General features: G+C 33.8%; 1 protein-coding gene and 1 non-coding gene across 2 annotated transcripts in view; one reads left to right on the forward strand and one right to left on the reverse strand.

Annotated features, from left to right (window-relative positions):
* Thsd7b (thrombospondin type 1 domain containing 7B) overlaps window positions 1-27,713 on the forward strand; it is an 823,364-nt gene that overhangs the window by 118,157 nt on the left and 677,494 nt on the right. The gene's annotated exons all lie outside the window — the stretch shown is intronic.
* On the reverse strand, window positions 22,222-22,324 carry LOC111754219 (U6 spliceosomal RNA). The gene has a single exon (XR_002788925.1). It is a non-coding gene; the product is annotated as a U6 spliceosomal RNA (small nuclear RNA).

Consider the following 27,713-nt stretch of genomic DNA (forward strand, 5'->3'; position numbering starts at 1 on the left):
AGAAGATAAACATTTTCTGAAATGCAAAAGCATATTTATTTAACTATACTGCTGTCTAAAGATCTCCGAAAGTACAATCAATTGGAAAGTAGCAAATCTGAAACATGAATGAGACATGTTGAGAAAATGGGCTTATTTTGTAGCAAATTTTAAAGTATCTTCTTTCCTAAAAACACTTCATTTAAACAGGGATTTCAGAAACAACTCTTTGAGGAAAACTACTTTAAACTGTTAAATATGAGTTTAAGCAGTGAAAATCCTCTCTATCAGACACATTGTGTTGTTCAAATTGAATACCTAGGTCATTGCTTTCCTTTATGTTCACTGATTTTTTTTCTCCTTCTTTATTATGCCATTCCTGAAGGACATAACATTGGGTTACAACAACTAATCCCGTAGTTTCCTATTGGGAAATTGTACTTTAGCATAATGGCAGCTAACTCTGCTTCTCAGTGACTTCACTTAGGGATAACAGGATGCAATCTTTGTGTTTATTCACTTGATATGACCAAGGTATGCACAAATGTGTGAAAATGTCAAATCTGGGTGGTAAGTCACATAATCCTACAACAGCTTTGACTATGTTTACCTGGGCATTACAAGGAGTAAAATACACCCATAAAAATTTCTGGTAGGTAAATATGTACTTTATCGTAATAGAATGTCTGTGTTGCTTACAGTCGTTAGGCATTGGGACAGTAGGAACCCATCTGTTCATTCACTCATTGGCAGAAGAATGGCAGGGTGAATATAGGAGTACCAAAGCAGTGACAATTGTGCACTTAGGATTTATTTAAAAAATGTTTTCTTTTCTTTTTTCTGGTAGAGGTAGACTAATTCAGTACAATGGCATGTAAAAAAAAAATCAAGTTTTGGAGGAGATCCAAAGCAAATCTTCAGATGACTCATGAACAGATGGTGACGGTGACCATGTGATCCATAGTTCCTGTGACTGTAAAATGAGGCAAGAATCAACAGATACAGACACAAGGAGTGTAGACCTCCCTGATTCAGATGATGAAGCAATCAACAATGTTAGTGATATAGGGGAAGTTTCCATGCTGCTAGATGTAATGCTGAGTTTGTAATCTCTAAATTTGAGGAATGAATTCTAGGAACAGTGGAGGTTAAGAGTAGGAAGAATTTACTGAAAGGAAGAAAAGCTTCTAAGAGAGACAGTAGGGGACCTGAAAACTGTATTTCCCACCAACCCTATTCTCAAGAATGTTTAATGAGCAAGCCATGAGGTGAAGGGGGATCAAGGTAAGAAAGAACTATAATCCATCAAGAGATTACAAGTATAGTTGCTTAGGTTATATTGATCCAATGGAAAAATCAAGATTGGGTGGGAGGTGGGATAGAACTATGATCAACCCATAAGAATACAAGTATTAAAAATTACAATTATAGTCCCTTGAGTAATGTTGATTCAATGGGGGAAGCAAGTTATGTAGCAAGAAGGGCAGGGCTTTCCTGGAAGAGGTGGATTAAGAAGCTTTGATCTCCCACCCCAAGGTGATTGATGTCTGTGTAGAATATCAATCACTGCATCCCTAGCAGAAGTATATGGGTGAGTAGTTTCTCTTTTTTGAAGTCTGGCCTTCCTTGAATATGCCTTGAGCCACCCACAGTTATCTGACTTTTTGAGATCTCTATCTTGTCTGAATGCTTACAGTATTTCTAAATAACTTAGTTATCTATATTAATAGCACATATTTGACTAGTCAAAATGGTACAAAAAGGTCATGCAACCAAATGGAGCAATCCAATGTTAGACCTACATCGAAAAATATAGTGAGGAGTCAGGTAGGTTGAAACCTAATGGGTAGAATAGCCAGGACAGCTATTTAATGTTGGAAATTGTTTGTAATAGGCAAAATGGCACAAGATGTTGTGAAATACAGGAATGAAGCAACACAAATCCATACTTAAAAATGTGTTTGTTATGACACCTCACTAGCTGAATTGAAAATATATACATAGGTCTGTTATACCAAGCAAGGCTTTCTCATGGTAATGGTAAGCATTTAAAAGACTTAACTGTTACAAAAAAGTTTTGGGTTTGGGCTTGAGGTTTGGAGAATAACAATACTACTGAGGAGATTTAATTTCCTTCAAAATTGCCTGAGATTTATTACCAAGACCACTTTCCCAGAAAGAAAAAGAACTGATAATCTAGCTACAATCCACTCATTGTTTGAGAAATTTGTGACTGTCAAGCAATTTATACACTACATGAATACATGACTGTTGAACATTTGACAACATTCTCTGGTCCCTGTAGCTTTAGGCAGTATATTAGGGTGGTGTGGGCTTTACAGTTGAAAGAAGTTAAGGAAAAGGAGTGATTTAGCTTCTAAGTGTACTAAAAACTATACAAAACTGAAGCCTGAGATGATGATAACTTTTCACCACAAAACCAATGATGCACTAGATGTTGTCCATGAGTTACACAGCAATTATGATGTCACTTGAAACACAGATTGATGACCAATGGAGTGTTTTACTTGATCCTAAGCAGGTGTGTTATAAATGGTTTCATGGTTTACAAGGAAAATAAAAAGTGCAAAATATAATGTAGAAATTTTCTTAGAGTATAATTTACAACTGAAGAAGGACAAAATATTTCTGCCAAGGGAACTACACACTGGTGAGCTAACAGGTGAAAGGAGGGTACAACATCACAAAGACCTACTACAACAAAAGGGAAACCAAAAAGATGTTAACTGCCCTACAAGAAAAGGACAGGAAAACAAAACATACATGCTGTCAGTGTAAGTAACACTCGTGCATGGAATATACAGTTGTATGTGTGAGGCCTGCCTTGGGTGTGACAGAGTTGAAGCAAAGAGTATTTCTGTGAAGACTTTTATTTGCATTTACATTATAGTTAACACAGTTTTTTATTTCTGATGTTTTCTTTTAGGTTTTATAAACAAACAGCTGATATGAAAGTGTTGATGTCTATTCTAAGACATTACATATTTGATATTTTATTTTATTGATATCTTATTTTCCTGCTAATTATTGTACAACATAGTAAGAAGCTCCTGACATAAGGGAAATACAAAGGAAATTACAAGAATGGCCTGCTACACAGGAAAGGAAAGATAAATGCATATATTGTCACTGTAAGTGAGATATGTGTATGGAGATGCAGTTGTTATATGTGAAGATGGCCTTGGGTGTAATAATTGAAGCAAAAATTATTTTTGTTGTAGAATTCTGTTGATATTTTTGTTGTAGTTCACATAAGAATTTATTTTGGACGTTATATTTTAGGTTTTATAAGCAAGTACACAGTTGTTGTGAAAATATTGATGTTTATTCACAAATTTGCAATACTTGTTAAGAATTTAATATTTTATTTTATTAATATTTTATGTTCCTGTTAACTATACATTGCATAATTTAATAAGAACCTCCTGACAAAACTTCCAAACCAATGAGATGCCAAATATGTCATTAAAGAAAGGAAAGGAAAGCAAAACATGTGTGTTGTCATGGTAAGTGATACCTTTGTATGGAATGGGCTGTTGTCACGGGTGGTGACTGCTGTATGTGTGACAACTAAAGCAAGGATTATTTTTACTGTAGAGTTTAGTAGTATTTTAATTGCAGCTCATATAGCATTTTATTTCTGTTACTTTTTAGATTTTTTTAGACCAAAAACAGTTGATGAAAATTTTGATGCTTTTTTATATACAATAAGTATTAAAAATTTGACTTTTTGTATGTTTTCCTGTTAAGTATTCACTGATTAATAAAACTCATTAAAATTAGCATTTCATCAATAGAATTATTCTAAAGGATGAAAATACACTCACAACGTGTTTATGACAAAATTTGTGTTATATTTCACTTAAAAAGTTATAATTACACCTCCACTTTGTTTTGCTTCAAACCAAATTGTTTGTACATAGTCCCATACATATTGAAAGTAGGAAAATTTTTGAAGTGAAAGTCTGGACCTCTATCCCAATCTCAAATCTCATTTTTATCTTTTAAAAAATTTCCTTTGTAGTGTAACAATATGTTATACATATTATTGAATATAAACCACACTTGTATTACTATTATTATTATTATTATTATTATTATTATTATTTAGAGTTATGCTGGGAATGAAATTACCCAGGCTGAACACTGTGAAAGTAGGCAACTGTGAGCAAGGCTCAAGAACAGCCTTAGGGATGGCACAGTGTCCCCAAACACTATCAACAGGGACTCTTCTTCTACAACATCTGGACCTGTAGGGAAAGGGGAAAGAATGGTTTCTGAATTCTGTACAGAAAACTATTAAGAGGATGCCTGACAGACACTGTGGTCTGTAGAGGGATAGAATGAATCAAAGGTGAAAACTAAGGGGAAGATGACTTACTTTTCTCCTGCTTTCACATCTTCTGCCAAAACTCCATCGTTTGAATCCAACCAGTAGCCACAGGGCCAAAGAATCTATTGATGTGATTGTAGGCATGCCTCCTGGGCAAGGAGCAGATAATGGTAGATAATGATGGCTGTAAAAATACATAATTCACATATAAAAATACACACATATAAATACATATGCATGTGTATGTACACATTATTTCATGTAATTTTGATCATGTTCTGTGTCCTTTATTGTCAGCTTGCTTTTATCATATAATTATATCTTGGTGACTATTATAAATTAATGTACCTAAGTCATCTACATCTCTTAATGGTTACATGATATTCTTTTATACCTTTGTTTAATAATTGATTTATCTAGCTCTGTGATGCTTTTTGTTTTCTTCCCCTATTGTTTGGCCTTTCAGAGAGTTCTATTTTTTTGCTACTAAATATAATGCTAATGTCGATGAAACATTATGTTAAGAATAAGCAATAATTTGATTTGAGAATTCACATTTCCTGGAGTGATTCCAATTCATCACCTTTCTGAGTCTTAGAATCTGTTTCTTATTTCTATAAGAGTTTTTTATATTTCATTTTTATTTTTAAAAGTTTTAATTGAAATTAGTTGTATTTCTATATCTTGTAATTAAATCCAAGAATCCAATATAATATGGAATTTGAACAAATTTCCATGGAAACTCAGATAGGTATACTTTATTTTCAAAACTTATAAATCATTTGTGGAGTTTAAATTGTATGTAATATCAGCCACTTAAACTGTTTGCTGTCTTATGTTATTATCCACTCTGAAATCAGGTTAGATGCTAGTCAATCCAGATTGTGAGTGCTTCTAAATGAGTCCTCATGTTGGAAAAAAATGAATTAGTGAATAATAAGTGATACGTTGTGTTGGTAAGGCTTCCTCTCTAAGGGAGAGTCTGGTGAGTTTTAAGATGTGAAAAAAAAAAAAAAAGATGTGGGATCACTGATCTGGCAAAGCTGTTGAATGCCTGTCATTACTGTAATCAGATCCTTTTATCTGTATCTAGTGACAGGCCATCTGTCGTCCATGCCAAGAAAGAAGGGTAATATCAGCAAGAGTATCAGATAACGAGTAAGGTTGTTTGTTGTTTTATGTTTAAATAAATATGTAACTCTTCATGTGCCTGCTTTGTAGATATGAACAGATCATGGTCCCTGATATAGAAGATTATAGTATCATTCAAAATATCTGAATATTGGTTCTCATAGGTGCATTCATTTCAATAATACATACTTATTGAATCCTTGCTATGTGTTTAAGGACTAACATAAATGGAGAATAAAACATAAATACTCAATCCTCAGGAACAGGGGTACTCCACAGGATCATTCGTTAGAGAATATTTTAGATGGTGACTAGTGCTAAGAGGAAAGATAGAGTAAGTAAGAAGACTGCGCAGTGGTAAGAGGGAGCCACAGATGGTGCCCTGCAGTCAAAGATATTCCATACAGAGGGCACAAAAAGAACTAATGCTTTGTAGCCGCAATGTGTGGAGCATATTTAAAGACCACAGAATAGGTCAGCATGCTGCAGCAGAGCACATGGAGAGATGTCTTAGTTACTTTTCTCCTTGCTGAGACAAAATACCCAACACCTACAAGTTAAAGGAGGAGAGGCTTATTTAAGCTCACACTTTGTAGAACTTTTTTCCCACAGTCAGCTGGTTTGTAGGCAAGATGGTTTAGCAGAGGAGCATCATAATTCATGGCATGGCAGGCAGAAGGCAGAAAAACAGTGAAGCAGGAAGCAGCAGCAGCAGGCCTGCCAGCTCTGAAAAGCCCACCTATGAGTGCATGTGGCTTTGGGGGGACATTGAGATTCAAGCCACAATAGGAGACATCAAGGAGACTCAGTCAGAGAGAGAAGAAGGCAAGATAAGATAAATTCTCATAGACTGTGACTTTTGTTCTGGATTAGAAAGATAAATAGAGGATTTGGAGAGGGAAGTGACATGATTTGACTTTCTTTTTCAGTAAGACTTGAGGAGGATCACTATGGGTGGCCAGTTGAAAAATTCATAGCAGGGAGTCCAGTTAAGAAGTGAGTGCAGAAATAAAAGTGATGATGATAATAGCTTACACCAAGGTCACTTAATGCGATGAGAAAGGATTGAATTCTGAATATATTTTAGGTTACAGTTTCACCCAAGGATAATTTTGAGAATTCTGGGGACATATGATTAACACAACTTGGAATTCAGGGTATTTATTGACATCTAGGAATGCTACTAAGTATCTTAAAATACAGGGTTCAACATCCTATAGCAAAGAATTAGGAGGCCCCAGAATGTTAATTGTGCCCATGCTGAGAAACCAGGAAGCCCTCAGGATTTTCTGTTGATGGATAAGAAAAGACACACAAGATGGTATTGACTTTGCTCTCAGAAGCTAATGAGGGGGATTGCTGTATTTTAGCAGAGCTGTCTGAAAAATTGCTGGAAGGGGAAGATGGAGAGGAGACACAATTGGGAGCTTAGTATTGGACTTGCTCATGTCTTAAGCTTGTTAGAAATTCATGTGAGCATACTTACCAAATTTGATATGCAGGCTCTGAGTCTGAGAGAGAGAGAGAGAGAGAGAGAGAGAGAGAGAGAGAGAGAGAGAGAGAGAGGTTTTTGCTAGAGATACTAATTTTGGAGCCACTAACCAAGAGGTAGAATTTAAATGTAGCCATAGAAAAGGAAGTGAGTGTGAAATTTATGATTCGGAAACTATAGAGAATTATATTATAATTACTGTTTTTTAGGAGCCAAATAACATTGAAAAATTATGTAATATATATATATATAACATAAACTTTACCATTTCAACAGTTTTAAAGGTGTAAAATTCAGTGATATTTAGTATATATTCAGTGTACCCCTATGTAGTTTCAGAACATTTTTACTATTCAAAATTGCATTTTGCAAGTGAGCTTATACAAAGACTGGAAAACAAATTTTGCTTTGAATAACAAGTTCCAAAAGGAAAAAAAAAAGTCCAATAGTTGTTTCTTTGTGACAGACATTTTTAATATTCTTAAGTCATCCTAAGAGAGAATTCTTTAGTTTCTGAGCCTTATTTATCCCCTTGAAACTAAGACAATAGCTAAGCAAATTAAGATGATATATTGAAATATCTCAATAAAAGTTATTCAATACATGTTAACTATTATAGCTTATATAGTCATTATGTAATAATTTTGTGTCTGTAATATTTATGACTTTGTTATACAGCTTTTGCATGCCTTTCTAATATAAAAATGGGAGATCAACAGCCAAATGCCAGACTCTTGGAAAGTTTTAATTTCAATAACTCCTACCTAATGAATAAAATGTAAGAATATGCCCTGTGTTCACATAACTAAGTAGACAAATTGGAACTATTTTTGAGAAAGAGACTATAAAATGACATTTCAGAGGGAAAAAAGATATGACATATATTCATATTTCATTGTAGCTTAATACTATTTTCAGTGTTGAAAATACCTTTAAGGAAACTTGCATTATATTTATATCATACTGTTTATAAAGTACCTGCATAATATATATTATACATAAATACTAAACTTTAGGAATCATAGACAAAAATATCTTTGAAGAAAGCTTTTTAATTAGAACATGCTGGAATCCCACATAGTTACATTTGGGGAATTGGTACTGTTGACCACTTTTGATCCCTTTACCCTGCTTCCCTACCCTCCCATCTTTTCCCCCTCTTCCTTGACCTTCTCCAGTCTGCCTCTGTGTTTCCTACCATCTTTGCTTTTTAAATTTTTAATTAATTTGTATCTTGGGTTCCTGATATAAGTGAAATCATGAGCTATTTTAAGTTTTTTTGTCTGACTTGTTTCACTTGACATTATCATCTCAAGATCCATCTATTTTCCTGCAAAAGGCATACTGTCCTTCTTCTTTATGGGGAATATATATATATATATATTTACTTTTAGAATGAGATTAAATTGAACTAATTTGAACTACTTCTATGGATATTAGCTCATCTAAGAAGCATGTGTGAGTGTAGTCATTTTATTAGTTATCTTTCCTGAGCAAAGACGTAATATATGACTCCCATACACCTTAAGGAGGGAAGTGTAATTTGGCTCGTATTAACAGCCCATGGTCACCTGGCTCCAAGGCAGAGACGTCAAAATAGAAAGATGTGCTAGAGCAAAGGTACTTAGTTCACAGGCCAGAAAGAAGAGCAGTGTAACAACAAGGAGGGAAGGGGGGGGGGAATCAGACATATCTCATCATGATACCTCCTCCATGACCCTCCCACAGTTGTGGGGTCCCAGTCCCCCAAATGGATTCTGAATCCAATCATATTGACACTCTACCCTAACCACCTTATTCTCAGTATATCCATGATATCAAATTATGAAGACAAATCAGGGACACACCTATAATTCTAGCACTCTGGGAGGCTGAGGCAGAAGGATCACAAGTTCCAGCCCCACTCCTGGGCAAGTTAGCAATTTAGCAACACTATCTCTGACAAAAAAGTGGGGGAGGGTGCAGTTCAGTGCCAAAGTCCTAAATTCAGTACCCAATACCAAAACCAAAGTAAGCAAGTTGTTCGTTCTGGATGAAAAGCATGCTGGACTGGGTTACTCTTAAGGTAACTCAGTTACGCACTTGAGCATGTGATATAATTTTGCCTATAAAAATTAACTGGTTACTAAACCTTATCTAAGTTACAATTTTGAAAACACCAAATTGAAATATTTATTGACTGTAGCTTATTGGGAGCAAATTGAGCTACTGCATTGGTGATTGCTGTCAGAAAGATTTCAGGCTGGTGGTCAGGCTCTCAGTGGAGAAAACTCAGGGAATATATTCCTTCAGGTTCTTTCTTTCGTGGAATAATTTTGATATTTAATTTAGGTTTGAATTATAGTTCAGTAAGAAATATAGATTCCAAAGCAAAGAAATTTGAATCTAATTTTAAAACAATTCAGAAGTATCAAAATGAGATTGAGAAATGAATAAGGACTAAATGACAATATTATAGACTCATGAAGAAAACTTAAAAGCTTACTTCTTAGCATCTTCCTGATCATGACCTTTAGATACTAGTAGAATACATAACAAATCTTGATTGGAATCAAAACCCTGGTTTGTGTGGGTTCTGGGGCTGGGGCTTTAGCTCAGTGGCTTAAGTGCCTGCCTTGCAAGCGGGCGGTCATGAGTTCAATCCCTGGTACCGATAAAAAACAAAACAAAACAAAACAAAAAAGCCCTTGGCTTGTATGGGTTTCATATGGATTTATTCAATTCATGCAGTTATTTTGAAATTTAAATTAAGTTCCTAAAACTTTACAACCATTGATGACATTTGTGTGACACATACTCATGCGATAGGTTATATCTGACACTTAAGAGAAATTACAAAGCGTAAGTTTAATATTGCTCACATTTACCTTCTTTCAACATTATGCACTACTGACGCTTATGTTCTGAACAAAGGCCTGATGATAAATAAGCAGCTCATCTTTTTGTTTCTTTCTCTTTCTTCAGTTACTGAGATAAGCAAATGTGGATTATATAGGGAATAGGTGATATTGTTACTGCTTCCTATTAGTTGTTCCCTCAAAGGAATAAAAAATAAAAAGCCATAGTATAAACAATTATTATTCAGTGGTACATTTCATTTATGAATACAGTTCACTACAAAAGTAACACAATAAGTGAGAAAAATAATATGATTTTTTTGCTGTGTGTAGACTTTTTTCCCCCTCAGGGCTAATTTTTAATTGAATACAGCTGCTCAAAGATTTCCATTGCTAAGTATCTATACTGTGCTATAAGAATGCTGAATTTTAAATCTGTTTTTTAAAAACTGTTTTGAGGCTTAACTGTGTAGCTATTGTGTACATAATTTTATACCACTTTTCAAATAATGATTCCTGTAAATCATAAGGGAGTGACACCACATACAAGGCAAGGTGGAAAAGTAGCTCAGTGTGTGGACACTGCAGTGATGCTAAGTTCTAAGCCAAGTCATGTGGGTCTTTGGATAATTTCTGTAACTTGTTTCCTCTACTTTCTCTTCAGGGAAATGGAAATAAATAAGAAAAACTTTGGAAACCTAGTTTGTATTCTGTAGTATATATTTCCAGTAAAATTTCTATATTCAGATTATGTTACCTATTCAATCCTATTAAGCTCCTGAATAATGCTACTTTTTAAAGTGTTGCTTGTAGAAACTTTCCCCTTTTTGCCATGTAAAATATATTGTAGGTTCCATAAATAGGCATGCACCTAATAACACCATTTCTTTAAAGAGACCATTAGATATTTTTCTTCATGTTATGCTTTTATTTTTGAAAATAAAAATTTTAGATTTCCATATTTCTAGTGTCATTCCTCATGTCCTTCAGTTATTTCAAATATTGGACCTCCCATATTTTCTCATGTTGTTCCTATTCATAAAACTTTATTTTTATTATTTTCAAAGTGAGAGTAATGAGATTCTACCCAAAGCAATGATGAGGCAGAATGTGGTCTCAAAGCTTTCTAAAAGCTGCAAACATATGACATGTTTGGCCAAACCTGGGTTTGAGCTTAAAAAGCCTGCATGGTTGACTTCTTTTATCTTTACACTTGAAAGGAGAAAAAGCAAGAATGTCAATGGTGTTTTATATTTTTGAAGAATTTACCAAAACTACATTATAGCACCGTCTCTTTCACTCATCATACATAGACCTCATGGCAGAACTAGGATGTTGTTGGCAGTGCAAGTTTCCCAACTTTTTTTTTTTTCTCAGTTGTAAAACTAGCTTTTGAATAACATGGATATTACATAACGTAATTAAAATACACAGTGCCCTTTCTCTGTGAAGAGGTTTTAGTTTACCTCTATTGAAACTGAATTTGTAACTGCTTATGATACTGTCATTCTCCATAGCAAATATCATGAATCCAAATCAAAGCAAACGAAAACAACCTTGTATTTCCTAGAACTCATGTTAATTGGTGACTATTTTGGGTCGTTGTTGATCCATGTGAATGAATGTTTTATGCTAAATAGAAACATTTTTACAGAATTTTAGAATTGCAATATACTGAAATATTGGCTGTTTTAAAAAATAACTATTGAAATATAATTTATAGAATGTTTATATAATATACATATTAAAGTATAATTTACTCATTTAAAATGTATAAACCAGATTTTTTAGTAAATTTACTGAGTTGTACAACCATTACCACAATTTAATTTTTGATCATTTTTGTTATTCCCAGTAAACTTCTGCAAGCCCATTGATGGTCATTAGTCCCACCACCATGACCCCCAGCTCTTGACAACCATTAATCTTTAGTCTGACACTCCATTTTGCTTTTTCTGGATATTTCATGTAACTAGAATCATTTAATATTTGGTCATTTATGATTGACATCTTTCACCTTATATAATGTTTTTGAGGTTCCTTCATAGTACATCATATATCAGTAATTCTTTTTATTGATGAATACTATTCTATTTTATGGATATGGCACTTTGCTTTAATTTATTCACAGTTTGCAGGATTTTGTCTCTATAATTAAGCTCTATATATGCAAATTTTGGTGTAAGCATGTATTTTTACTTCTCTTAGGAGTGGAAATATTGGGTTGTATGGCAAATACATACATTTTTAAGAACTGAAATGTTTCTTTCACTATGGCTATACCCTTTTATTTTCCCACCAGCAATGTATGAAGATCTCTGTTTTCTCATATTCTAACATTTGTTATTGTTTTTCTTTTTATCATAGCCATTTCATAGTTGTTAAATAATATTGCATTGTGATGTATATTTGAACTTCATTGATGGCTAATAATACTGTTTTACAAGTACTTTTTAGTGACTTATATTTCCTTGAAAATCAAGGCTTACAATTTTTTTTGAATTTTTAAGTTAGATGTTTTATCTTACTGAATTTTAAGAATTATATATGTATCTTGTGGATGCAAGTCCTTTATTGGATATAAAGTTTGTGAGTATTTTCTCCCATCTTATGGCTTTTCAGTGTTTAATCGATTATATCTTTTGAAAAACAAAAGGTTTATATTTTGATGAAATCCGATTTATGATTGTTTTCATTTACGAATTATATTCTGCTTCCTTATGTAAGAAATCTTTGTCTTATTCAAGGTTTTGAATACATTCTCTTATTTTCTTCTAAAAGTTTTGTAATTTCAGGTCTTATGTTCACATATATAAATGATTTTGAATCATCTCTTTATATGGTATGTGTAAGTTTCTAAGTTCATTTTCTTTTTGTATGTGGATATCCATTGTAAGCATCTTTTGTTGGAAAAGACTATACTTCATTGAACAGCCTTGGACACTTTCTGCAGCACTAAATTAGCCTTAAATATAAGGCCTATTCCTGGCATATCAGTGCTGTTTCACTGATCTGCATCTATCTTTATGCTAATAATATGTTGTCTTGATAACTGTTGCTTTATAAGTTTTAAAATTGGAAGGTGAAAGTACTTCAAGTTAGTCATTTCAAAAATTAATTTGCTATTCAAAGTATTTTTTATTTTCCATTTTAACATTGCTTTAATGATTTCTATATAAAATCATGGTGAACTTTTAATAGAAATTTTGTTGAATCTATAAATTTGGAAATATTATCTTAGCAATATTGAAGTTCCTAATATATGCACATGGAATACATTTCCTGTATTTCCATGATTTTAATTATTTCTAGCAATGTTTCTTACTTTTCATTGTACAAATTTGTATTTCTTTGGTTACATCTATTCATAAATGTTTAATTTATCTGAAAAAAACTTTCCTTTATTTTCTGAATTGTTATACTATTAGTACAAAGGAATATGATAGATTTTTTAAAAATATAGATCTTACATCTTGTCATAATTGACCAATAATCCTATTATTTAGTGCCTATGCTGCCTTTTTATTCAAAATCCACAATATTTGAGTTACATATATTTTTCTAAATTTACTGTATGTTAAGCACAGGTGCAGAATTTGCTTTCAGTACTCTTTGCCTAATGAAAACTCACCATAGGTTAAAACTCACTCGAGATATAATAGGAGAGTAAAACTTTCAGCAATTTTTGCTGCTTCTTGTGTCCAGAAGGATGTTCCTAAAACTTCATTGTGAGAAGTCTTTATTCTAGAAAACAAATCAATATAATGAATACATCTTAAAGTACTAATGAATCTCACGAAGGAAATTACTCATAGTTACATTAGTAGACAACTAATAGATAGCAGAACTTGGCCAGTACTTTTCAGCTTGCATTCTGTTGAGAGTACTTGATTTAAATAGGGAAGGGTTACTGTATTTCTTTTTTTTTTCCTGTTTCTTAAAAATTTTACATATCAATCCTGTGAGCTTTTTCTTTAACTCTAAGCCTTTCAGAGTTAGACATCTTTTTATTTTAATGTTAATTTGTACTGTTATTACATGTTTCAAGCAACTGCTATTTAACATTCAACTGTAACTGTTCTTAATTGGAATTTTAAAACTGTGTTCTTATACTGTAGCAACATGTCCAATTTTATAAGGTAAGGCAACAAAACAATGTATTCCAGTTAAAATAAATGGATTTTGTACTACAGAGTGAAGCTAAATACTGTATATTTAGCTCCCGGAGCAGTAGTTTGAAGTCCAAAAGTTACAGGTGAGATCCTAGCACTCTAGAGGCTGCCAGCCTTGGCTACATAGTTAGTTCAAGGCCAGCCTGAGCTATGTAGTGAGATCCTGTCTCAAAAAAAACAAAACCAAAAACAAACAACATAAAGGCCAACAGAAAGGAAAAACAGAAGTTACATTTGAGAAGCTTATTCATTGCATTTTGTTAGGCTTTTTTTTCAGTAGTTTTAAGTAGGATTCCTAAAATTGCCGGTGGGGAAATTTGAAAAATATAAATTACTAGGCATTCATGTGTTTGACGCCAGCATTTATGTTAAATTAAAAAAAATCATGTGGATTTCTGCATGTTAAATAGTATGAGCTGACTATAAATTTCAGTCATTGAATAACTCAAAGTATCGCTTCTGTGGTTGTTCACCTGTTGATAATGTGCCTATGGATACTTAGCTGGCAGCTATGATAATTCCGTCTCCTGTTCATAGCATATCTTGTATGACTAGTCATGAAAAATCACTTTTCAAATTAGAACTTAATAAAAACTTTCCTGCTTTGAACACTAAGCTCAACTCCCTGAGCGATTAGTGGTTCCATTTCTTTCTCAGCAGTTGGGTAATGATTATGGCTCCAGATGCAGTGAGAGTGATAAAGAGATTGATTAATTTCACTTGAAAGGGCATATGTTCAAAGAGAATCCAATTGGAACGCCACGAATGAGGATCTGACATCTTTGCAGCTGAGAGCTGTACTCAGTGTCTAACTGATGCTGAGAATAGGATCTCCAAACTGCTTTGTCCACAAATTAGGGGGTCTTCTCAAACCTACTGTGTGTGTGTGTGTGTGTGTGTGTGTGTGTGTGTGTGTGTGAAAGAGAGAGAGAGAGAGAGAGAGAGAGAGAGAGAGAGTGAGAGAGAGAGGAGAGAAAGAGAGTGTGTGTGTGTTTTTTCTTACTTGCTTCCTCTCCATAATATAGTATTTGTGACAGTTAAAAATCCTTTTGAGTCCTTCTAGGATCTCTTTTAAGTTATTTATTTTTATTGATTAATAAGACAAAGTTGCCTTAAACCATGGCTTAATTTAGAACATGTTACACAAACACACAGTATATCATACTATACAACACTTCTCTATATTTTAGTGTAAAATACATTTTCAATATTATAATAGTATAACCATAGATAAAAGCTTTTTTCTTACATTTTTATAAAAGACATAAAAGTGAGTGAGAGATCTGTTTTCTTTAATTTTGTTTGGTTGTTTTTTGAAACAGGCTCTCACTATGTAGTTCAGGCTGGCCTTGAACTCACAGACATCCTCTTGCCTCAGCTTCCCTAGTGCTGGGATGATAGGCATATGCCACCACATCAGGCTATGTCTGTTTTCTATATCTAATGCTTTATCATCTTATTTATTAGGTACTTCATATTTCCAAGGAGCACTTTTTATCATAAACCTGTCTTCTTGTATGCTACTTCTTTTAATTCTCCTGGCTTATATAACCTCTACAATAAATATTTTATGGAAGTTTTAAAAAGATTCAAGATTTATCTTTCAAGAGAAAAAATTAATATCTATGAAAATGATAAGCTCAGGTTTGGATAACAGAAAGTTGAAAATGCATGGAGCCTGATGATTTTAGCATGAAACTTGAAATTAATGAGTTTTTCCTGAGCTTATGAAAGAGTGGGAGTGTGTGTTTCTACACAAACAAAATACTTGTTCCCTCTATTCAGAAAGTACCTTTAATAAGTCTCTATTGTAAACACACAAAGTGAAAAGATTATATAAATAAATTATACTTACAACCCCATTGTTGTAACCTTTCGCCCACTGCTTCTGTAAGTCAAAAAAAGTTCTCATTCCTTGAATTTTTTGATTGTTTTAATAGAAACAAGATATTCTGATTCAAAAGACATTTGGTTCCTTTTCCATCATCCTTGAATTTTATGGTTCTTGTGAATCTTATTTATGCAGCAAGTATTTCTTGGGCAATTCCTGGATGTGGGTTCTATTTTGTGAGTTACAAAGCAGAGAAAGCACAGCTCTCTTTCCCAGGCGGTACACTGCCCTTACTTACTGGTCTGAGTGTGGAGTGAGTAGACCACTGCCACATAGACTTATAAGGTAATGTAGGAAGAATTTTCCTCAAACTCTATTGATGATAAGTGTTTATTGTTTTAAGAATGTAGTCTTTCTTTAATGCTTGCCTTTTTTTTTTAAAGCTCTCATCTAGAATATTATTCAAGGAAGCCCATTGCTTCCTAATCATTAAATTCTGAAACATACAATAAAGTCACTAAATGATGATTGTGAAATGAAACAATTTTCTGGATAAACACTACTCACTGCTTGGGTTGTATTTTTTTAAATTATTGGGGAGTGACTTTTAATCATTCAGTCTTTTTGATATTGTTATTTTTTTTGAAGACAGTTCCATTAGAGTGAACTTTGACAAGTAGATATTTCTCTAGAAAATCTTATTTATAACACACAAGAAAGGAATTTTGTGTTCTTACCATGATTTTAACAAACCAAGAATACTGTTTCAAAAGGTTCCTTTGGAAAATATTTGTATTCAGCATTAGATGCAGTGATTCATTAAAAGTTAGGCTTTGCCATCTCTTATTCATCTTAGTTAGATTCTGATTTGTTTGCCCTTGATTGATTTTGAAATAGGTGAGCCAGCTTTCAGAGAATGATTTAATTATTATGGAACCTAAAGCTAACAATCAGATTTGAAGTTATGTTGAGAAACTATTGGGAATGAATTAGTGAACAGATTTAGAGTACTTGTCACTGATACCTGATAGCCCTATGCCGGCCTAAAAAGTAGTGCATAGTTGGGTGTGACCATAAAGGGTATATATTAGGACCTCTGTCTCTTCCTCTGGAGGTTGTCAACTAATTGTCAAAGGGTTGAAATTAGTAGTTCCACTTACTCTGGAGTGACTGCATTCAGTTTGCATAATGGAAATTCTGGGGCCATTAAATAGTCTAGAGCCTAGAGAAAGTAGGAATGGGGAAACACAAAACATAGAAATTGTTGGCTACTTAAGGAGCATGCTTTAGGGTGATTATATTAGCAGCCTCAACACTGATGTTAATATTGACATCAGAAATTTGATAGCATGTAATTGATCTCTTTATAGTTTTAAAGGCCACTGTTATTTGGATCATTATAAAACATATTTATACTAATATTTTTCTAGAAGTTTTGAATTAGAAGAGACCTTGAGATCAGCACACTGGGCCTCTTTATTAAAATGAAAGCTAGGAAGACAACTTAGAACATCAGAAACAGAAACAACCATGTGTCCTCTGAGTATGTTCTAGTTCAGCTCTGGAATGTCCTCCAGAAGCTCTTGTGTTGATGGCTTGGTCTTCATCTGGTTGTGCTATTGGGAAGTGGAAACTTGTTGGAGGAAATAAACCATAGTCATACAGGGTATATATGAGAATCTCGGCCTCTTCCTATTTCTGCTTATAAACTGCCATTACGTGAGCAGTTTGGCTCATTGCATTCTTTGCAATGATACTCTGCCTCATTAAAGGTCCATAAATAATGGAGCCAAGTGACCATGGACTGAAACCTATGAAACCGTGATCCAAAATAAATGTTTCCTCCCTTAGATTTTTATAGGTATTTGTCACATCATTTACAAGATGATTAACAAAGAGTTTATCCTCTGCTCTCCTTTTAAATGTAAATCATTGTCCTTTGTCCTCTTCTACATGGGCTGATGTTTGGGAAGAGAGCAGAGCCTGACTTGAGAGAGCAGACAGTGGCCCTTTATGGCATATAGTCCACTCTTTACAGTCTGAGTGGTGGAAAGTCACTATAAATGGGAGGTGAACTCATTAATTCAGATGAACATTCTTAGGAAAAAGAAAACATTGAGCAGAGATGCCAGAGGAACTTACCAGAAGTATAGGATTTCTGAATCATCATTGGACAAAGGAGAAGCACTCGAGAGACTGGTTCAGGGTAAGCAGCTCTGGGACCTGTGAGAAGAGGCCACTCCAGTGTATTCACATGGGAGGAAATTAAGAATGGTCAATTTTTCACATCACCCAGGGGAAGAGACATTTATATTGGGTGAAACTCACTCAGGTGCAGCTTTAGTCATACTAGTGTGTTGGTCCGGACAAGTTGTACACCCACTCCATGCCTCTGTATTTTTACTTAGGTTTACACTCATGCCTTTCCCTTATTTACCTGGTAAATATTAATGTAGCATGTATTCTTTTCTTTGCCAAAATGTGCAAGATGGTAACCTAGAATGCGTCTTTTATTTAAAAAACTTTTTTTCAGAGTGTGTTTGTTTTTCTAACATGGAATTAGATAACGTAATGTCTGGTGTCTATCAAATGCTTCATAGTTGATAGAATTGTTATTAGTGTTATGTTACTGGTCTAGGAAATATAAGTTTCTTGGCTGTTGAAAAGGAGTAAGGTGATAAATAATTTGGCATGAAAATGAACAAAAACTTGATTTTGCAGGAATAGTACAGTTCTGAAGATGGTCTTTGTCTGACACTAGGAGGTAATTTTTAAATTTGGCTTTATTTTGTTGTTTTCTTGTTTGTTTTCAGAATGTTTTTTTGAAAGAAAGGTAACAAGGCATCTAAAAATATGTTTTCTCACATATTTCTGCAAAACTAGAATTGGACAGGATGGAGGCTTTTCACTCCACCCTGCCCTTCCCCTACATCCTGGGTGACAGAGGCACATGCAGGCTAGCACCTGCCCTGACCTAAAAGACCAATGACTGAAACTTGCACAAACGGAAGGATCCTGCCCTTTGGCTAACAGCACAGGGCCAGAGAACTGAGCTGCTGCTTTGAAGGAGGACAGACTTGTTTATTAAGAAAATACTTTATGTATTAGAAATAAAGCATAAAGTTTCCTCTAGCCTCCCAGCATATTAGCCACAGCTGCCAACTTACAGCACATGCACTGCCACCTTTTTATGACTCATGATGGGCAAGAGAATAGGAATCTGCAGAGGAGTTCTCGGACCTAGTAGAGTCTCCTTGTGAGGTGAGAGAATGTCCTTAAGGTAAGCAAGATGCTTTAAACCTTGTGATTAAATCCATCCCAGTGGTGTTACCAAATGCTCCCCAAAAGTCAGGTATTTTGTGGGAGATAAAATATAATATTCTACCATGCATGTCAGTACTCTTCAGTGTTGTGTGAGAGCATCAGACAAGGTAGTGAGGGGGTGAAATCGGCATCATTGACCGGTTCCATATGCTGGGGGCACCCTGTTGATGGCAGAAATAATATGAACTATCCTGGGCTGTTGTAAGAGTTGTCTGAATAAATCTTTTACAATCCTTGAGACGGAAGCAGGTGGAGAGAAGGGGATGCAGCAGCTGGGCCCACTGGGTCAGTGGTAACATTCCTTGTTACCCCAATTTCTGGACGAGTTCCGACTTTCCAGCGCTTGCTTGATTGGGAGACTAGTCAGAACAGACCTGTACTCTGATGTGGTTGTGAAGGGTATTCACTTACTTTCCCTAGATGGCTATGAATCTGTTATAAACTAAGGGTATATGAGGAGAAACTCATGGCTACAGAAATTGGAGCTTGGTATCTGGATCGGATTTCTTTCTCTGTGCCAGGGGCTTTCTGTGACTTGCTTGGGACACTGGTGGCTGAGGTAATTATAATGCATTTCACTTGGGGAGAGGAAGTAGATGGTTTGAAGACCCACACAAACCTTCAATGACTAGATCCAAGGTCTCACGGGGAGATAATTTTGCAAGAAATGAAATAATTGGACAAAGGATAAAGAAAAAAAAATGGAGATACAAAGAAAAGAATCTTTTATTTTTAGCAAATGCATATTCCATTTGATACAATATTTTTTCCCCATTGATCTGATAAATTCACCATCTTTTTTGTTCCAGGTATTTCACAGACTTATACAGTGCTGGGTTTTCAGTTCAGGAAGTTGAATCTGTGGGATCCAATATGGGACGCTTCTTCACTGAACCCTTGGCCTTTGCCTTCACATTTACTCCCCAATATGAACTTCATGCTATGAACTATGTAAACTGCCATATGTTCGGCTTAAGACAATGAAGGGAATCATTGGTAGAGCTATAAGAAACCCTATAGTTTCTTGAGCACTGTCATCATCAGCCTATTTAGTGTAGTTGTAAAATCTTACTAAGAGGAGCTGGAGATTTAGCTCAGCATCATAAGTGCCTGCCTTGCAAGCATGTAGTCATGAGTTCGATCAAAGAAAATCTTACAACCTTTTTCCCTTCCATCATTCCTTTCTTTTTTCTTCCTCCCTACCTCCCTGACTTCCTGCCTCCTTCCATTTCTTCCTCCTCCCTTTAGCTATCAGATATTTGTGAGGTATTCTCCTTGGTACTTTCTGTATTCTAGGCCTTGAGGATAAATGATTCCCTCATTCTCCAGTCTGAGAGAGTTTGCCATCTGCTTGGTGAGGCAGCACAGAAACAGATAATTTCAGAAAGAAAAACTAATAGTGATATATCAAAAGAATTATAAGAAAACAAAAATTATATGAGAAATATTGTTTATACAATGCTATAATAGTTCTGTATACCATTGCTATATCATGCATAACCATGAATTATGCTGTTTATGTAGTACAAAGACCATGCCATTGCTCTTAGATTAACAGTTAAATTTATAATCATCTTTCATAAACATGATACCCTATATTGCCACTAAACTTTGGTAGAATGTTTTCATATCTAACACACTATTGTATACCAGAAATGTTGTTTGTGGTTTTAAGCAAATGTACCAATGATAACCAACCATTTGAAGAAAGTAAATCATCAGGCAGTGAAATAAGTGATCATTATAGATAATGTAAAATTGAGGGAGCATGTGGCCTTATGAAAAGACAGAACTCCAGGGACTGTAAAATGGAAGAAGGCAGTTGGGGCCAGCATTAGAGCCTCTTACATTGTTGAGGGGAGGGAGGCACACATGGGGCTCTGAATCCTGAGTACCCAGGGGGTCGGGGGAATACTCACAGCTAATAGCTGAATCAAGCTGTGTGTTTATGCTTTCCTAGGCATCTGTGCAAGTTAGAGGGGTTCTCACTTACTGTGGAAATCAGCCTCAGTCCAGTACCTTCCACCTGCTCTTCTTAGCCCTTTAGATCTTTTGCTCTGTTTCTGTGATCCCTTTTTTCATGTTCTCTCCATTTCTTAATGGAGGCTGTACAAATATTCTGTTTCCTCTTTTATTCTGTTCTATTTGGTGTGAATTTTCAAAGGAAACTGCATTTGGAGTGAACTCTTAGTATTCAGCTGCAGGCAGAAATCTTTTATGAGAGCTTCCTAACTTTGAAATACTTGGTCTTTCAAAGTGGATTTTTAATACTGGTTAGAAAGAAAAAAATATGAGTTCGTTCCTCATGTATGTGTATATATGTACATGCGTATATATGGCATCTATATGTGTATGTCTGTATCTGCATCCACATTTCTGTCAGTCTACTTACTTAGCCTCTAGATTAGAGTGGAAGAATGAAAGGGGAAGGAGAAAATTCACATAGTTTTTTAAAAAATAGTACTTGCAGGAATTCTGTAGTGGAAAGGGAGGATTTACTGGGGAGGGAAAGAAGCCACTTAAAAGAAATCCAATATTTAGGAGTTAGTTTTATATTTTTAATTTATTGGTTGTGCTTACAGCAAAGCAAGACCATGCATACATCAAATAGTAACTTAATATAATGATATATTGCACTTGGAAGATTTTTTTTCATTTAAAGAGGAAAAAAGTAAACAGAAAAAAGGGAAGCAATAATATGAAATTTCAAAAAACAAAACCACTAAGAAATCAGTAGTTGACAAATTACATACTGTCATCTTAGAAATAGTTGTTCAAGTTACAAAATTAAAAGCACACAAAGTGGACATTCAAACAGTGAGAATGCAAACAGTTCTCTGTTCAGCGATCCAACAAAAACTTAGTAATATGATTATTAATCATAAACACTTAAACACACATGCAGTCATATCCTTTAGAGCACTTTCTTTTCCTTTCCTTTTGACAATAGCAGTTACACATTTTGGGTTTTATTATTCCTACAGTTCTTACTGATTTTTACACTAGAGACACAATGTGATATTTATAAATATGATTCTTATTTATTTCACTTATGAGAATAGTCTCAAGTTGCCTCTATTTCAATATGAAGGCTTCAAGATAATCATTTTTATAGCTGAGTAATATTCCACATGTCATCCTTACGCAGGGGCCATGCTAATCTTCTCTGTATCGTTCCAATTTTAGTACATGTGAGCATTTCACTTGGAAGCTTTAGTGCTACTTTTGAAAAGTCTGTTTATTGTTTAGAATATAAATAAATGAAAGATGGCTCTGTATATAGAAGAAAAGTGTGAATTAATTTTAGAAAATAAATAAATGAAATGTGGCTCTATGTAGAAGACAGGAAGTGTGAATTGATAGTGTTCTTTCTTTTAAGTAATCTTAAAATTAAAATAAAATAGTATGAACATTATTATTAATCATTTTAGAGTGTACCAAACTGAATGAACTTTGCTCATACTTAAAAGTCATCCAAAAAATAAAAGCCAAGTATTAGTCCTTAAAAATATTATGTTCATAGAAATTTTCTCAGTAATAATTATGATATACTATTTCAATCTATTCTTCACTAAAAATAGACCAAAAAGGAAAAAAAAAAACTGAGTTGTCTGTGGTGTTTATTTACTGAATCAGTTGCAAAATAGAAATTGCATTTTTCAAGAATTTAAATGAAAATTAAAATTTTAAAATTTCACAGCTGGACAAATAGAGACACTATAGATAAATCTACTTAAAGTGGGGCAAAAAACTTATAGTTAAGAGACAAATACAAATCAACAGGAAAATGATTAAATGATTAAAAAACTGTAAAAAATTAAATATGAGTATCATTTTAATATGTTTTGCATAGAATTAAGCATCAGTTTAATTCCATTAACTTTTTTCCAATTCATTAAGAATCTCTTCCATATTGTTTTGTTTAAGAGGAACTGAGGTAATTGCTATGGTTTGGGATACTTTCAGTTGTTTACTAATTCGTTGGAAAAGGCTATGTATCACTGCCCTACAGTGATTTCAATTATTAGAATAATTATTTTCTGCAGTGCTAGGAGGCTTCAATTTAGAGATTTGTGTTTTTATTTCTCAAAATAAATAATTATCACCAACATTAAGCTGTAGAATATCTTCTTTATATAGTATTTTAGGTGACAATGATGATATAATAGTACAGACAATTTGTCTTAGGCAACCCTAGCTGATGAAAAAATATTTTTCTGAAATTTTAGTATTTGCCAGAAATTTTAGTGTCTTAAGGTTTCCAGAGTTGGATAATACACTTTTTATTTGTTATTTTCAGGATATTTATTTTACATTTATGATTTAAAACACCTCATTTTTTAAAATACTTTTTTAGCATGAAAGTTGAGAATATCAGTCAAAATTTTCTTCCTAGAACTTATTTTAAATATCTAGGGCTATTTAAAATATTGTTTCATGAAGAAAATTAAGAATGGACACGACAGACTTTCCAAAAATTTCAGCAAAGTTTGGTGGAAAGAATATAGAAGCAAAAACATTGATGGACCAATTGCTAGATACCCTATTGCTTTTTATTTTAAAAATAATAAAAACCCAATAAATACATCATAGAATTATAAAACAAGATGATAGGAAATTAACAGTGGTTATTATATTGCATATTGTTGTCTTCAAAATAGTTGCTCATATTACCAGATATAGATGTGCAAAACTGATAAAAAATATAAGCACTGTTACTTTCAATGAACTAATAGACTGAGTAGAAAATTATTTTAGATATCTTGTATATATAAATATTTTTCCCTTTTCTCTTTCCCTCCATACCAGTTTTTCCCTTTTGAGTAGTTTCTTTCCCTTTCACAATATCTATTGTACCTTTTGGATCTTACTTACTTTTCAGGTTCTTACACTAGGGAGACAATATGATGTTTACAATGTAAGTCTGATTTACTTTACTTATGAGTATGTTCTCTAGTTCTATCCATATACCTGTAAAAAACTTGAGTTTACTCTTCTTTATAGCTGAGTATTACTCCATTGTATAAAAATTCCTCATCCTTTTTTATCCATTCCTTAGCTGATAGACATTTGAGTTGTTTCCAAGATTTAGGGATTGCAGACTGTGCTGTAGTAAACATGGGTGCACATATATATGTAAACCAATAAATGTAATCCACTACATCAATAAAGCCAAAAGTAAGAAACACATGATCATTTCTATAGATGCAATAAAAGCTTTTGATAAGATCCAACACATATTCATGATAAGAACCTTACAGAAAATTGGAATAGATGTCTTTACCTCAATATGATAAAGGCCATCTATGACAAACCAACAGCCAGCATCATATTAAATGGCCAAAAACTGAAGGCCTTTACCTTAAAATCAGGCATAAGACAAAGGTGACCCTTATCACCACTGTTATTCAACATAGTAATGGAAATACTAGCCAGAGCAATTAGACAAGAGAGAGAAATAAAAGGGGTAGATAGGAAAAGATGAAGTTGAATTATCATTATTTGCAGATGACATGATACTCTACATAGAAGACCCCCAAAACTCCACTGAAAGACTCCTAGATATAATAAGTAAATTCAGCAATGTAGCTGGATACAAAATCAAAACTCAAAAATCAATAGCATTTCTATGCACTAACAAACAAAATCACTGAGAGAGAAATAAGAGAAGCCACACCCTTCAGAATAGCATTCAAAAAAATGAAATACTCAGGAATTAATCTCATGAAAGAAGTAAAAGATCTATCCAGAGAAAATTATAGTACCCTGAAAGAAGAAATTGAAGAGGATATCAGAAAATGGAATTGTACTGTAATTTCAAGACAGAGATTGTGATGCTTTCTTCTTGCCTTTGTTACTTAGGATTATCTTTGCTATTCTAGGTCTCTTGTGATTACAAATAAAATTTAAGAATATTTTCTCTAGACCTGTGAGGCATACTAATAGTATTTTGATCAGGATTGCATATTGATTTGCATACAACTTGTATACTAGATTTGAGAGTATGGCCATTTTCACAATGTTGGTTCTTCCTAACCAAGAGCAAAGAATATCTTTTCTTTTCTGAGGTCCTCTTTGATTTTTTCAGAGTAGTATAATTTTCAAAAATATATATATATATATATATATATATATATATATTTCTCTTGTTAGATTGATTCCTGAGTATTTTTTTTTTTTGGATGCTATTGTGAAGCATGTAATTTCCCTAATTTCTTTCTCAATGAGTTTATTGTATGTATACAGGAATACTATGGATTTTTGAGTACTGAATTTCATCCATCTATGCCACTGAATTTGATTATTAAATCTAAAAGTCTTTTGGAGTCTTGGGGATCTTATATGTAGTGAATCATGTTGTCTATGAATAATGGTAGTTTTACTTCTTCCTTTCCTATTCTTATTCCTTTTGTTTCCCTCTCTTTCTAATTGTTCTGTCTAAGGTTTCTAGAATGATGTTGAATAAGAGTGGTGATAGTGAAAATTCTTGTCTTTTTGTTGAATTTAGATCAAAAACTTTCAGTTTTTGTTCTTTTAGTATGATGTTAGTGTTGGTTAGTCATAAATGACTTTTATTGGATTGAGGTAAAGACCATCTATTCTGATTTTCTGATAGGACTTATATATTTTTATTTAAAAAATAGATAAAAGGGTAGAAATGATACAGAACTTCAAAAAATAACATTAAGAAATCATGTCTAGTTGATACATTACATATTGTTATCTTAGAAGTAGTTGGTCAAGTTACAAAATCAAAGCATAAAAAATGAACAGACAATCGAACAGTAAGAGAATTTCAAGACAAAATAACATTAAGCAATCATCTCTAGTTGATATATTACATGTTGTTATTGTAGAAGTTCTGATAGGGTTTTTATCATGAATGGATGCTGGACTTTGTCAAATGTTTTTCTGCATCTATTGAGGTGATCATATGATTTTTGTCCTTGACGCTGTTAACATTTATGGATTTACACATGTTGAGCCATTCGTGCATTCCTAGGATGAATCCCACTTGATCATGATGTGCAATCTTCTTGATGATTTGCTGCAGTCTGTTTGCCAGTATCTTATTGAAGTTGTTGCATCAATGTTCATTGAGGACATTGGCCTGTAATTCTGTTTCTTACTTGGATCTTCTCTGGTTTTGGAATCAGAGTGATATTTGCTTCCAGGAATGAATTTGGAAATATTGCTTCCCTTTCAATTTCATTAAAGAGTTTGAGAAGTAGTAGTGTTACTTCTTCACTAAATTTCTTGTAGAATTCAGCAGTCAATCTATCAGAGCCTGGACTTCTCTTTATTCATAGGTTTTTAATTGTATCTTCAATTGGACTTTATCAAAAGCTTTTTGTGCATCTATTGAGAGGATCAAGTGATTTTTGTCTTTGGTTTTGTGGATATGGTGTATTACATTTTTGTGAAAGCTCGGACCCCAGAATAAAACCCAAGGAAGCAAGAAATTAAAATTTGAGGAGCAAAGGCTTTATTTTAGGCCAGGCCTGGGGTCACAGTCTCCAGGAGCCAATTTGCAGACTGTGTGCCTCACAGCTGAGGGATTAAGCTTTTAAAGCTAAAAACCACAGGAATGTTGTAATCCCTGACACAGCTAGATAGCATCTGGGCCTTACGAAACTTCCTGTAATTTCCTTGAAGTTAAGCATTTCTTAAAGAACAGCACATTTTATTACAGATACCCGGATGAGGGGTAGGGGAGGGGCTTACAGGAAACTGATACCTAAGGCTTTTACAGTTTTCTCAGGAAATAGAAACTTAACCTAGAGAGATAGGAAGGGAGGGGGATTTATAAGGAGCTGAAACTTAAGTCTTTACTGGAGATGGAATTTTAATCTCTATTGAAATGGTGCATACACAACAGGAAGGGGGCACATTGGTTAGAACTAGGTTATAACAAGTTTTGCTTTGCAAATGTTGAACCATTTTTATATTTCTGTATTGAATCCCATTTTGAAATGGTGTGCAGTCTTCTTGAAGATTTTCTGCAATTTGTTTGCTAGTATTTTATTGAGAATTTTTGCATTTATGTTCATTAGGGAGACTATCCTGTACTTTTCCTTTTTCATTTGGTCTTTATTCTCGTTTTGGTATCAGGGTAATACTTGCCTCTAGAAATGAGTTAGGAAGAATTGATTCCTTTCAATTTCATTGAAGAGTTTGAGGAGTGTTGGTGTTAAATCTTCTCTAAATTACTTACAGAATTCAGCTGTGAATCCATCAGTTCCTGGGCTTTTGTTTGTCAATAATTTTTAAATTATGTTTTCAATTTCATTAACTGATACTCGGTTATTCAGTATTTTATTGAAGATTTTTCTATCTATGGTCATTAGGTAGATTGGCCTGTAAATTTCTTTTTTGGTTGGGTCTTTCTCTGGTTTTGGTATTAGGGTAATACTTGCTTCCAGGAATGATTGAGGGGGACTTGCTTCCCTTTCAGTTTCATTGAAGAGTTTAAGGAGTGTTGGCATTAAGTCTTCCTGGAATTTCTTGTAGAATTCAGAAGTAAATCCTCAGGACCTGGGCTTTTATTTGTTGATTAGGTTCTAATTACATATTCAATTTTATTAACTGAAAC

The sequence above is a fragment of the Cavia porcellus genome, unplaced genomic scaffold (assembly GCF_034190915.1).
Source record: "Cavia porcellus strain 051 isolate PalLab524CR breed Dunkin Hartley unplaced genomic scaffold, mCavPor4.1 scaffold_12, whole genome shotgun sequence".
NCBI lineage: Eukaryota > Metazoa > Chordata > Mammalia > Rodentia > Caviidae > Cavia > Cavia porcellus.